This window comes from Mus caroli, unplaced genomic scaffold (assembly GCF_978045245.1).
Source record: "Mus caroli unplaced genomic scaffold, Mus_caroli_1 scaffold_18, whole genome shotgun sequence".
Classification (NCBI taxonomy): domain Eukaryota; kingdom Metazoa; phylum Chordata; class Mammalia; order Rodentia; family Muridae; genus Mus; species Mus caroli.
Genome location: NW_028227273.1, coordinates 75367967 through 75378208, shown reverse-complemented (window position 1 = coordinate 75378208; position 10242 = coordinate 75367967).

The window sequence follows — 10242 nt, the reverse complement described above, 5'->3', positions numbered from 1 at the left end:
AGGGAATACATTGGCCAATAATATCACTTATACCTTGCAGGAGCCTAGTGCTGGACCTGTGGACCTGATCTCGATATTAGCACACACATTAGAGGATGATAACATTTGTTTGAACAGTTTTACCTTCCCTAGAAAATGTGGGCTACATAAAAATTATGGACACACATGAAGATAATGAATTTGATAAAAAGTTTGAAAGACAGTACCATGAATGTGACAATGAAACAAGCCATTATTCCATGTATATAAGTAACACTGCATATAACAAATACTCTTAATACATTATTATAAAAGTGACTGAATTTTGCCATTAATTTAGCTTTTGTTTTTCTGATTTTATGCAAGGTCAATGTTTTTCATATGAATCCATCTTTTTATTTATAATTAATAAACCATATATTAATTGCTCACATAAAAGGAAATACAATCTTTACAGGGAACAGCTGGTTGTTGCACAAAATAAAGAGAAATACATACCCATACACATTGTTATCTGAATTTTTGAGAGGAAAAAGTACCAGAAAAGTTGGTTTATAAGGATCATTAATTATAATGAAATAGAAGTGGCCCTACCCACCATCCAAAGTAGCTCTATCTAATATGCATGTGAGAAAATATTGTAATTTTCTTTGATACAAAAAATGATTCCCTAAAAAATAAGAAATACCAAAAAATATTTTATCTAAATAAATTTTTATATGCATTTTGATATGTTTTAAAATTCAAAATAAATCTGTCAAAATCATAATCATTTAATTTTGAACTAATATATCAACAATTTTGTATCCTCAACTCTCTTTGATTATAACCATTAATACATAAGTAAGATTTTGCCACACACAGAATACTGTCTCATGGAGCACAAATCAATTTCACACCTTCTTTGTTCATTTTTTTTTTAATTTTGACAAAATCACTTACATATTCTAGAAAATTTCATATTTTTCTTTTGTTCATTTTCCACTTGTTGATTTCCAACACATTTCTTCATGTATTCACAAGGATTTATAAGTGTTATCGTTCTATTTCCATGCCATACTTCCTGTATCCATACAGATCTAAGTCTCCTTGGGATAGGAAGGTATGGTAGGTATAAAACCATCTTATTAATTTACTAAGAAAAATACATGTATATTTCTGTACAACTCAGCAATACCTGTTTGAAACTCTCCATTAACCTGGATAATTTAATGCAAAGTAAGAAACAGGACCAAGATGAAACTTTTATATTCACTATGTCTTGGTAGATACATATATAAAGACAAGAATAAATACTGCAAACCATTGGAGTAATCATGTAAACCCAGGAAAAATATCTGATGATAATAATTAAATTATTAAACAAACACTTATAACAAAACAAGTGAGAGAAAATATCTGTAGACCACAGAAGTATTCACAACTTCTAATTGTGACACTGTTAACTCTAGAATCAGCTGAATGTAACATATGGGGCCACTACCCTCAACCATCACAAAAACACTCAAAGCTAGGAGCATTTAGTGACATCAACTAATATCACAGGGACAATAATGGCATCCACAATGCTGTGAACAACAAGGAAAGGCTTAGAATAAATTATCAGTCCTTGAACTCATAACATTGAAAACAATTCAGACATTGTGGCATAAAAAAATGGCAAATAGGAGGTCATGATTATCAATAAAATGAGGAAACTAAAATGAATACAGTCAAAGTTACCATTTCATTTCCCCTGAGTGAGGAAAATAATCCAGAAGGACAATAAAATTGATTAAAAGATTTGAGAAATTCTGAGTGAATTTGTCAAAATAAAAAATAAAGGATAATTAAAATTTAATTACTATAGCCACTAAGTCCGAATTCTGAACTTAAAAAAATAAATAATTTTACTTACTGTATTAATTTTCCAAATATTGAAATGGTAGAGTTGGATGTGGCATTTTCTTCTCAGTGTAGAAAATATAAAGAGGGAAATATGCACCAATCATAATAACTCCTTAATGGTAAAATTCTTCAGTGATTATGTAATGACATCTAGTGATACTAACAGTGAAAAAAACAGAGACAAATTTAAGAATATGCAAGAGCCAGGATTAAAATCCAAGAAAATATCCTATTAGTACCTGGGATTTATTAATGCAGAACACTCAGTGTCCAGTACATATATGCTCAGTTCTTGTTTTGTGACCATATATGCTTTGAATTTCCGGATGAGTGAGTCAGTCACACTAATCAATCCAATGGATGGTGATTGCCATTGTGACTTTTGTATCTATCCCTTCCCTTTGACTCTGCTGCTGAGGCCCTCAATTCAAGTGAAAAACTAGATCAGAATTATGGTTGTTCATATTTCTCACTAGCCAAAGTCAGGATGACTTCAGCAATGACTACATGTATTCAGAGCTTATGGTTCATCTCTTGGGATGAATTGACTTACTATATGAAGCAAAATTAATAAAAAAAAAACCACTTTTAATATGAAAAACAATTTAGGCTGATCACTACAAATTACAACCAGAGGAGGCCAACTAAGTGAAAAAGGAAAAAAAAAAAAGAAAAGAAAAGAAAAGAAAGCATTACAGGTATAACCATTCAAAATTAACACATTATAGAGCTTTTGGCAGCAACTAAGAAGTATGAATTATGGGTGTAGCCTCCCTCAGCCTTGAAGCAGGCTGATTCAGACTTTGCTGCCACTGAATATGAGATCACCTGGGGTGTAGCCTTCCAATTTATATGGCTATATTGTTAAATCAACTACCACTGCTCTTCTCCAAGACTCTGCTACCTGCTGAGAGACCCTTGAGACAATCTGGAGACACATCCTATTCTGCACGTTGCCTACAGGCTGGCTCCAGGCACCAAGAATGGATTGGCAGGGGATGGACCTCCCCCTTTAAAAGCACAGTCTCTTAGTAAACTCGATTGCTTTGATCAGAATCTGTCTTGGCCTCATTCTTTTCTTGCTGTCTAGTCTCTTTCAGCCCCAGCCTGCCTTTCAGGAGTACCCAGATCATGTAAGCCACGGGCGGCTTACAGTTACATATGGGAAACAACTTCCAAGATAGTTTATACAGTATGCACTGGTGTAGCTTATCTAAACATTTTCTCCGTTAGTCCAAGAGAGAGGCCTTATCTCTATTATCTGTAAATTTTATAAATTAAGAAAACTTATGAGAACTATCAAGGTAAGAAATATTATAAGAATGTCCTATTCATTTGTATTTAACCCCTTTCAACAAAGTAATTCTACACTTTATCCTATATTGTAAAGTCCAATGTTCTATAGAGTGTCAAATGAGCACAATGAAAAGTGAATTTAAACTTTATTCTTAGAAGGCAACTAAGTGAAACTTTAGATTTGAGGCATTTGACACCAATTAAATTACCAGATCTTCACTGATTAATATTAATCTCTGGACTTATACAATCTATCAAACCATCAAAGTCCTGAGAGGGATAAATTTCACCTGAGCAAGCATCATCTGTGTTAAATAGAATGACAAAGATTTACTTGATAGTGAAAGAACCTAGTGGGGAAACCCTCACTCAACTCCCGATTTGGCATGCACCAAGGTAGTTTAATGGCGGAGCTCTGGGTCGAAACGTATCTCACACAGGAGACAGTGGATTCGACCATGAGGCTCGGAGGCTAGGGTTTTTTTATGGGGTATGGGGCTTAGGGGTGTGGAATTCACCATAGCGACACACTATTGGCTTATTCAAACATTAACAGAAAGATTACATGTCAGAAAAAGGGCATCAGGACTTTGTTCCTGTGGGCTGGGGGCTTATCTTTGTTCACATAGCAACCAGTTGATGTATGACTTTACCAGGCATCAAGGGACAGTAGACAGAGGGGAGGTTCCGACCAGGTGGTGTTGACTCAGACAAGATAGCCCTGCTTGTGTCCTTGCAATTTTTTCATCTTTAGAGTCAAGCTGTTCTTAGGAATGTCTTTTTTTAAAAATATTTTTACTAGGTATTTTCCTCATTTACATTTCCAATGCTATCCCAAAATTCCCCCATACCCTCCTCCCCACTCCCCTACCCACCCACTCCCACTTTTTGGCCCTGGCATTCCTCTGTACTGGGGCATATAAAGTTTGCAAGTCCAATGGGCCTCTCTTTCCAGTGATGGCCAACTAGGCTATCTTTTGATACATATGCAGCTAGAGTCAAGAGCTCCGGGATACTGGTTAGTTCATAATGTTGTTCCACCTATAGGGTTGCAGATCACTTTAGCAGCTTGGGTACTTTCTCTAGCTCCTCCATTGGGGGCCCTGTGATCCATCCAATAGCTGACTGTGAGCATCCACTTCTGTGTTTGCTAGTCCCCTGCATAGACTCACAAGAGAGAGCTATATCTGGGTTCTTTCAGCAAAATCTTGCTAGTGTATGCAATGGTGTCAGCGTTTGGAAGCTGATTATGGGATGGATCCCTGGATATGGCAGTCTCTAGATGGTCTATCCTTTCATCACAGCTCCAAACTTTGTCTCTGTAACTCCTTCCATGGGTGTTTTGTTTGCAATTCTAAGAAGGGTAAAGTGTCCACACTTTAACAACAGCCCTGTCTGTTCTGCTTTTTTTGGCCCCAAGCTGCGGGCTCATAGACAACTCTTTCACATGAATCACAAGTTACAAAATCTCATTTTCCTTCATTCCCCTCTTCTTGTACTAAATGATTCTAAGCCTAGAATTTTAGAAGTCTATTTCTCTATGTGGAGAATAGAAATCGTACTCTTTTTCTATAAGAACAAAAACAGAATAAGAAGGGATAGTAAACAGGACTAGGCAGGGACCCTTCTAGTGAGGCTTGACGGACTCAGCATGATGCAGGTGCATGTAGATCAGACCTCTGGCTGGAACTGGTGAGATGTCTTTGGGGTACTCAGCTCGTTTGTTGTATCCAGTTGTGACCAGACTTTTTTCTGCACCACCTGCAAGCCTTTTAACTTAGCATACAGATCATTATTATAACAACATAGGTTTAAACACATCATTTAAGACAATGATGGGCATGGGAGCCCCATAAAGCATCTCAAAAAGAGTAAGGCTGAATCAAGAGGGAGTATTTTCAGTTTTAAGTAGGGCAAGGGGAAGGAACACCAAGTCTGTGCCAGTCTCTATGATTAATTTTGTCAAGGCCTCTTTTAGAGTTCTATTTATTCTTTCTATCTCTCCTGAGCTCTGAGGTCTGTACACACAATGTAATTTTCATTTGACCTCTAAATATTTGGCCACACCCTGACTTACCTGGGCAACAAAGGCAGGGCCATTATCAGACACTATTGCTTTTGGCACTTCGAACCTTGGAAAAATCTTCTTTAATAATCATCTTGATGACTATCTGAGCAGTCTCATTTTTACAGGGAAAAGCTTTTATCTATCTTGAGAATGTTCACAAAAACCAGAAGGTATTGATACACATAATTTTCTCAGTAAAGTCTATTTCCCAGTAAATGTCAGGTCTGTCTTCTCATAGGAGGACTAATTTTCTTTCTTCAGTTTCTACTATTCTATATAGGGTTTCTTTTACCAGTCTTAATTTGTCTGTAACTTGATAGTCTTTAGACTGTTAGGATCATTGCTCTTTGGGATGCCTGTTTGGCAGTTAGATCTGCCATCTGATTTCTTTTAGCCACAGAATCTTAGATCTTTCTCTGCAGATGTCAACATCCCTCTTTGTCTGTATATTGCTCCATACAGTGGCAAAAATACACCTGCTGTCAGTGTAGACTTCTCTTTTGCCATTTATAGAACGTGTACCAAAGCCACAAGTTTAGCTTTTTGTCTACCATTGTACTGTTGTCCCCACCTTTCGCTTACCTTCAACCGCGAGGCTACTGCCACTCGTGTACCAGTTCAAACTCTCAGGCCAAGGCTGATCTGATCCTTCAGATCATTTTGAGTATCAATTTCTTCTGCCAGAATGTCAGCACAGTGATGAGTAGGTGAAGTCTCAGGCAGTAGGGTAGCGAAGGTCACTCGTTCAGTCAACAAAAAAGCTCTGATAATGTGTCTATCGGTCAGGGGAATGGTTGGAAAATGTTTTCAAGAGTGTTAGTCAGCCATCGGTCAGGGGGGGTGAACCACACTTTCTAGGGCATGTGCCAAGTTTTGTCTCAGAGTCAATGTATCTGTATCTTTGACCAGAAGCCACTATGTGCAGACAAGCAGGCCATCCTACAGCCACCAGGTCTAATTTCTTACAAGTATGCCACAGGTCTTTTCCAGGGCCCCAAACTCTGAGTAAGAACCTCTTTGGAAATACCTTTGCTCTAAGTCACATCTAGGAGGCCCAAAGCTGAGGACAACATTAGGGCAATCTTAATGGCATCTAAGGCCTGTTGTTCTTTATTTTTCTATACGAAGGGCTGTATTTCTTTAATTCAGCAAAACCTGGAATCCACACTCTGCCAAAGCCCGCAGTGCACAGAAATTTTTCTAACTTGTTTTGCACTGGTCGGGGGGAGAATATGAAACACAGTCTCTTTTCTAGCTGCTTTGACAGGTAGGTCACCGGCCTCTTCTTAGGACTCAGCTTCTGTGTTAGCACCCCTTTGATTATCTCTTTACTTTTAGCCATGAACAGGTGAAGGGTTTGGTCATGAGGGGGGCTCCTCTTCTTTTTGTTGGGGCAGTCTCTCACCCAGTGTCCATTTTCTTTATAGTAAACACATTGATCTCTAGCCAAAAGTTTTCTTTTGTTGCCAGATATTGTTGCCAGGTACTATCTAAGTTTTCTAGTTTTCCTGACTCTTTTTGATTTCCTGGCTTCCTGTTTCTTACAGATCATTCCCAAGTGCTAGCATCATTAGCATGTGCCACTTTGCTAGGTTCTAGTCTTTGTTGCTGTTTCCTAACTGTAATGGGGATCTCATATAATGTTATCTCTCTCTCTCTCTCTCTCTCTCTCTCTCTCTATATATATATATATATATATATATATATATATATATATATATATATATATATCTTTGTTTCTCCTTCTTTTCTTTGCTTCCTTTGGAAGTTATCTAATCATCATATCTATATCCTGTCACTTATCTTCTCTCATAGTTCGCCTCTACCCTGGTTTATCTTTCTGTCTCACAGCACATCTCTGATTCTGACTCTGGTCTCTGTCTTTGTCAGCCTCATGTTTTTTTTAAAACTCTTCTTCTTGCCTATCTCTTATTTACTTGTTCTTCTTTTAAATATTTCTCATTCAGAGTATCTCTCTCATCTCAGACTTCTTTAATCTCCTTCATCTCTATTTTTACTTCTCCTCACTGTTAAACTCTTTATTTGCCACTGTCATTTATTTCTCCTGAGCCTGCTGAAGTTTTGCTCTTAGCTCTTCTTTGCAGACCTCTATCCTTCCTTCATTTTTCCTCCTCTGCACTTTCTTATTGGCTTAAGTTAACTTTCCCCTAACTTCTGTAACTTCCTGTTACCTTGGTCAGATTTATGGGGGCACTTTCTAGTCCCACAGAGAGGAGACTCCCATCAGAGCAGCCTGACAGACTCTCAGGTGCTCCTTACCTGGGACAGAAGAAGCCTCAAGTGGGCTGATGCCTCTCTTGCTAAAGTGAAAGCACTTTTTCTGTTAACAAGAGGCACTCTGGTCAAAGCCTGAAGATGGGCAGGTGGGATGTAGGGGAGAGGAACATAATTAACGAGAAGTGGCCAGGGACCTCCTGGTGTGGGCTCCTGGGAGCTCAGGCAATGAGGAGGAAGTAAAGTAGCAGTGGCTGCAGCAGCGGTGGTAGCTGTGGTGAGGAGTGGCTGGGCAGGGCACAGCGGACACATGGGCATGCACCCTGCACTCGGTGGGGGAGCCTGATGAGGGGCAGCTGCTCTACTAGGCCCCTCCCCATCTGTGGCAGGCATTGTGGCCGCTTTAGGGAGCTAGGTGCAGCCGGCACAGGCCCCCTCAGGCATCCTCTGCACTCGCCATTTGCATCTCTCAACTTGCTTGCGCTTGCGGAGCACAGAGGGCCTCTGCAGTCAATGATAGGCTTATTTATGTAACTGACTGCATTAACTCTGAGCATGACTATAATGGACGTTCTGAATGCATTAAAGGATTTCATCATTTATAAAGTTACTGATTTAAAACATGAATTTCTTAATTATTAGTAACAGTTTACAATAGTAGATTTTATGTGTCTATAAATTTAAAATAAGAATTTTAAATGAAAGCTCATTTATTATAAAAAAAAATGTTTAATCAGGGACAGTTTGTATGGAGACAGGCCATGTAACTGACCATGAGAATAGACACAATGAAGAAACCAAAATAACCACTCCATGGGTTAAAGGGAAAAGAGTAATTCTAATTTGATAAAATCGTCTTACAGGAAATCATGGAGAAGTCCTAGGAACCAGCATTAACATTCACATGGCAACAGATACCAGTCCTGAATTAGTGGGAGGGATATGGGTTCCTCTTTATAGAGATAAGGAGTATTACTCCCATTTTTAGCAAGAAGGCAACTTCTTCAAGCTTCTGATGGACTGGGGGTTTTGTCTAAATCACTGATCTTGAGAAAGAAATTTCTTGGGGCCAACAAAAATTTGTTGTTACTTATCTAAATAATTTAACAGTTTTGCTATAAGCAATTAGTAGAGACATAGTTAATCATACATCTTAAATTAATTATTATTAATTTTGTCAATCCATGAGCATGGGAGATCTCTGTATTTTCTGAGATAATCAATTTCTTTTTTGAAAGACATTAAGTTATTATCATACAGGTCTTTCACTTGTTTGGTAAGAGTTCCCTCAAGATATTTTTAATATTTGTGGGTGTTGTGAAGGGAGTTGTTTCCCTAATTTCTTTCTCAGCCTGTTTATCATTTTTATAAATGAAGGCTACTGATTTATTGGAGTTAATTTTATAACCAGCCACTTTGCTAAAGTTGTTTATCAGCTGGAGAAGTTTTCTGGTAGAATTTTTGAGGTTGCTTATGTATGCTATCATATTGTTTGTAAATAGTGATAACTTTATTTCTTCTTTACCAATTTGTATCACCTTGATCTCTTTTTGTTGTCTTATTGTACTACCTAACACTTTGAGTACTATATTGGATAGATATGGGGAGAGTTGGCATCCTTGTCCTGTTCCTGATTTCAGTATGATTGCTTCAAGTATGTCTCCATTTAATTTGATACTGACTGTTGGTTTGCAGCAAATTGCTTTTATTAAGTTTAGGAATGGACCTTGAATTCCTGATATCTCCAATACTTTTGAAATGAAACAGTGCAGAATTTTGTCAAATGCTTTTTCTGCATCTAAGGAGATGATAATGTGGTTTTTTTTTCTTTATAATATATTAAACCAATGTTGTATATTAAACTAACCTTGAGTGGAGTAGACTCTGTTGGTGTGATTATATGAACTTTGGCCCATTAATTTGTTTACTATGCATTGGTATGGGCCATGGAAACATGCCTATAAGCTCCTTCCTTCCTTCCCGTCGACTATGTCAGGCAAGACGGTTGGCCAGAGATAATGAGAGAAAGAGAACTGTCCCTTTCTCTCCCAGGCTACAACACTTGGAAGAGCCACTATTTATCCTTGTGAGCAAGATAGAGTTGGTCATGGCTCTGCATATTGTGGAACAAATAAGACTTAGGACATGAGAGCAGGAATGTTGGCTATGCCTCTTGCTGGCTGCAGCATTAGGTATTTAGCCAGGACATAGCTGGAGAGCTCTCTCTGGTGAATATGGATGTGACTCAGCAACTACCCAGTCAGATATGAAACATTGAGTTGGTCTTCCAACACACTTGCTTTATGATCTGCTTGAGTATATGAAAGGCCAAGACTTACAGATCCAAAGATGCAGGATATCAAAGACACCAAGAAAGAACATGATATTGCAGAGCAGACCTGATAAATAGCCCATATGGATAGTGTATTACAAGCTGTAGGACTCAGACTAAATAAATGCATCAATACAATGAACATGTGTAAGTAAAGAAATGTGGGCAATATGGCATGGAGTGGGACATGTTAACAAACCATTACATGTTTATATATATATATATATATATATATATATATATCTAATATATATATCTAATATATATCTAATATATATATATTAATATATATATATCTAATATATATCTAATATATATATATATATATAAGAGAGAAATGCTGCAAGGGAGAAAGTAGTACAATTGGACAGGGATATGAGTGGAAAGAAGGTGCCTGATTTTAAAGGTAGGATGAATCAATAAGAAGTTTTAAAAAAGGGAATTC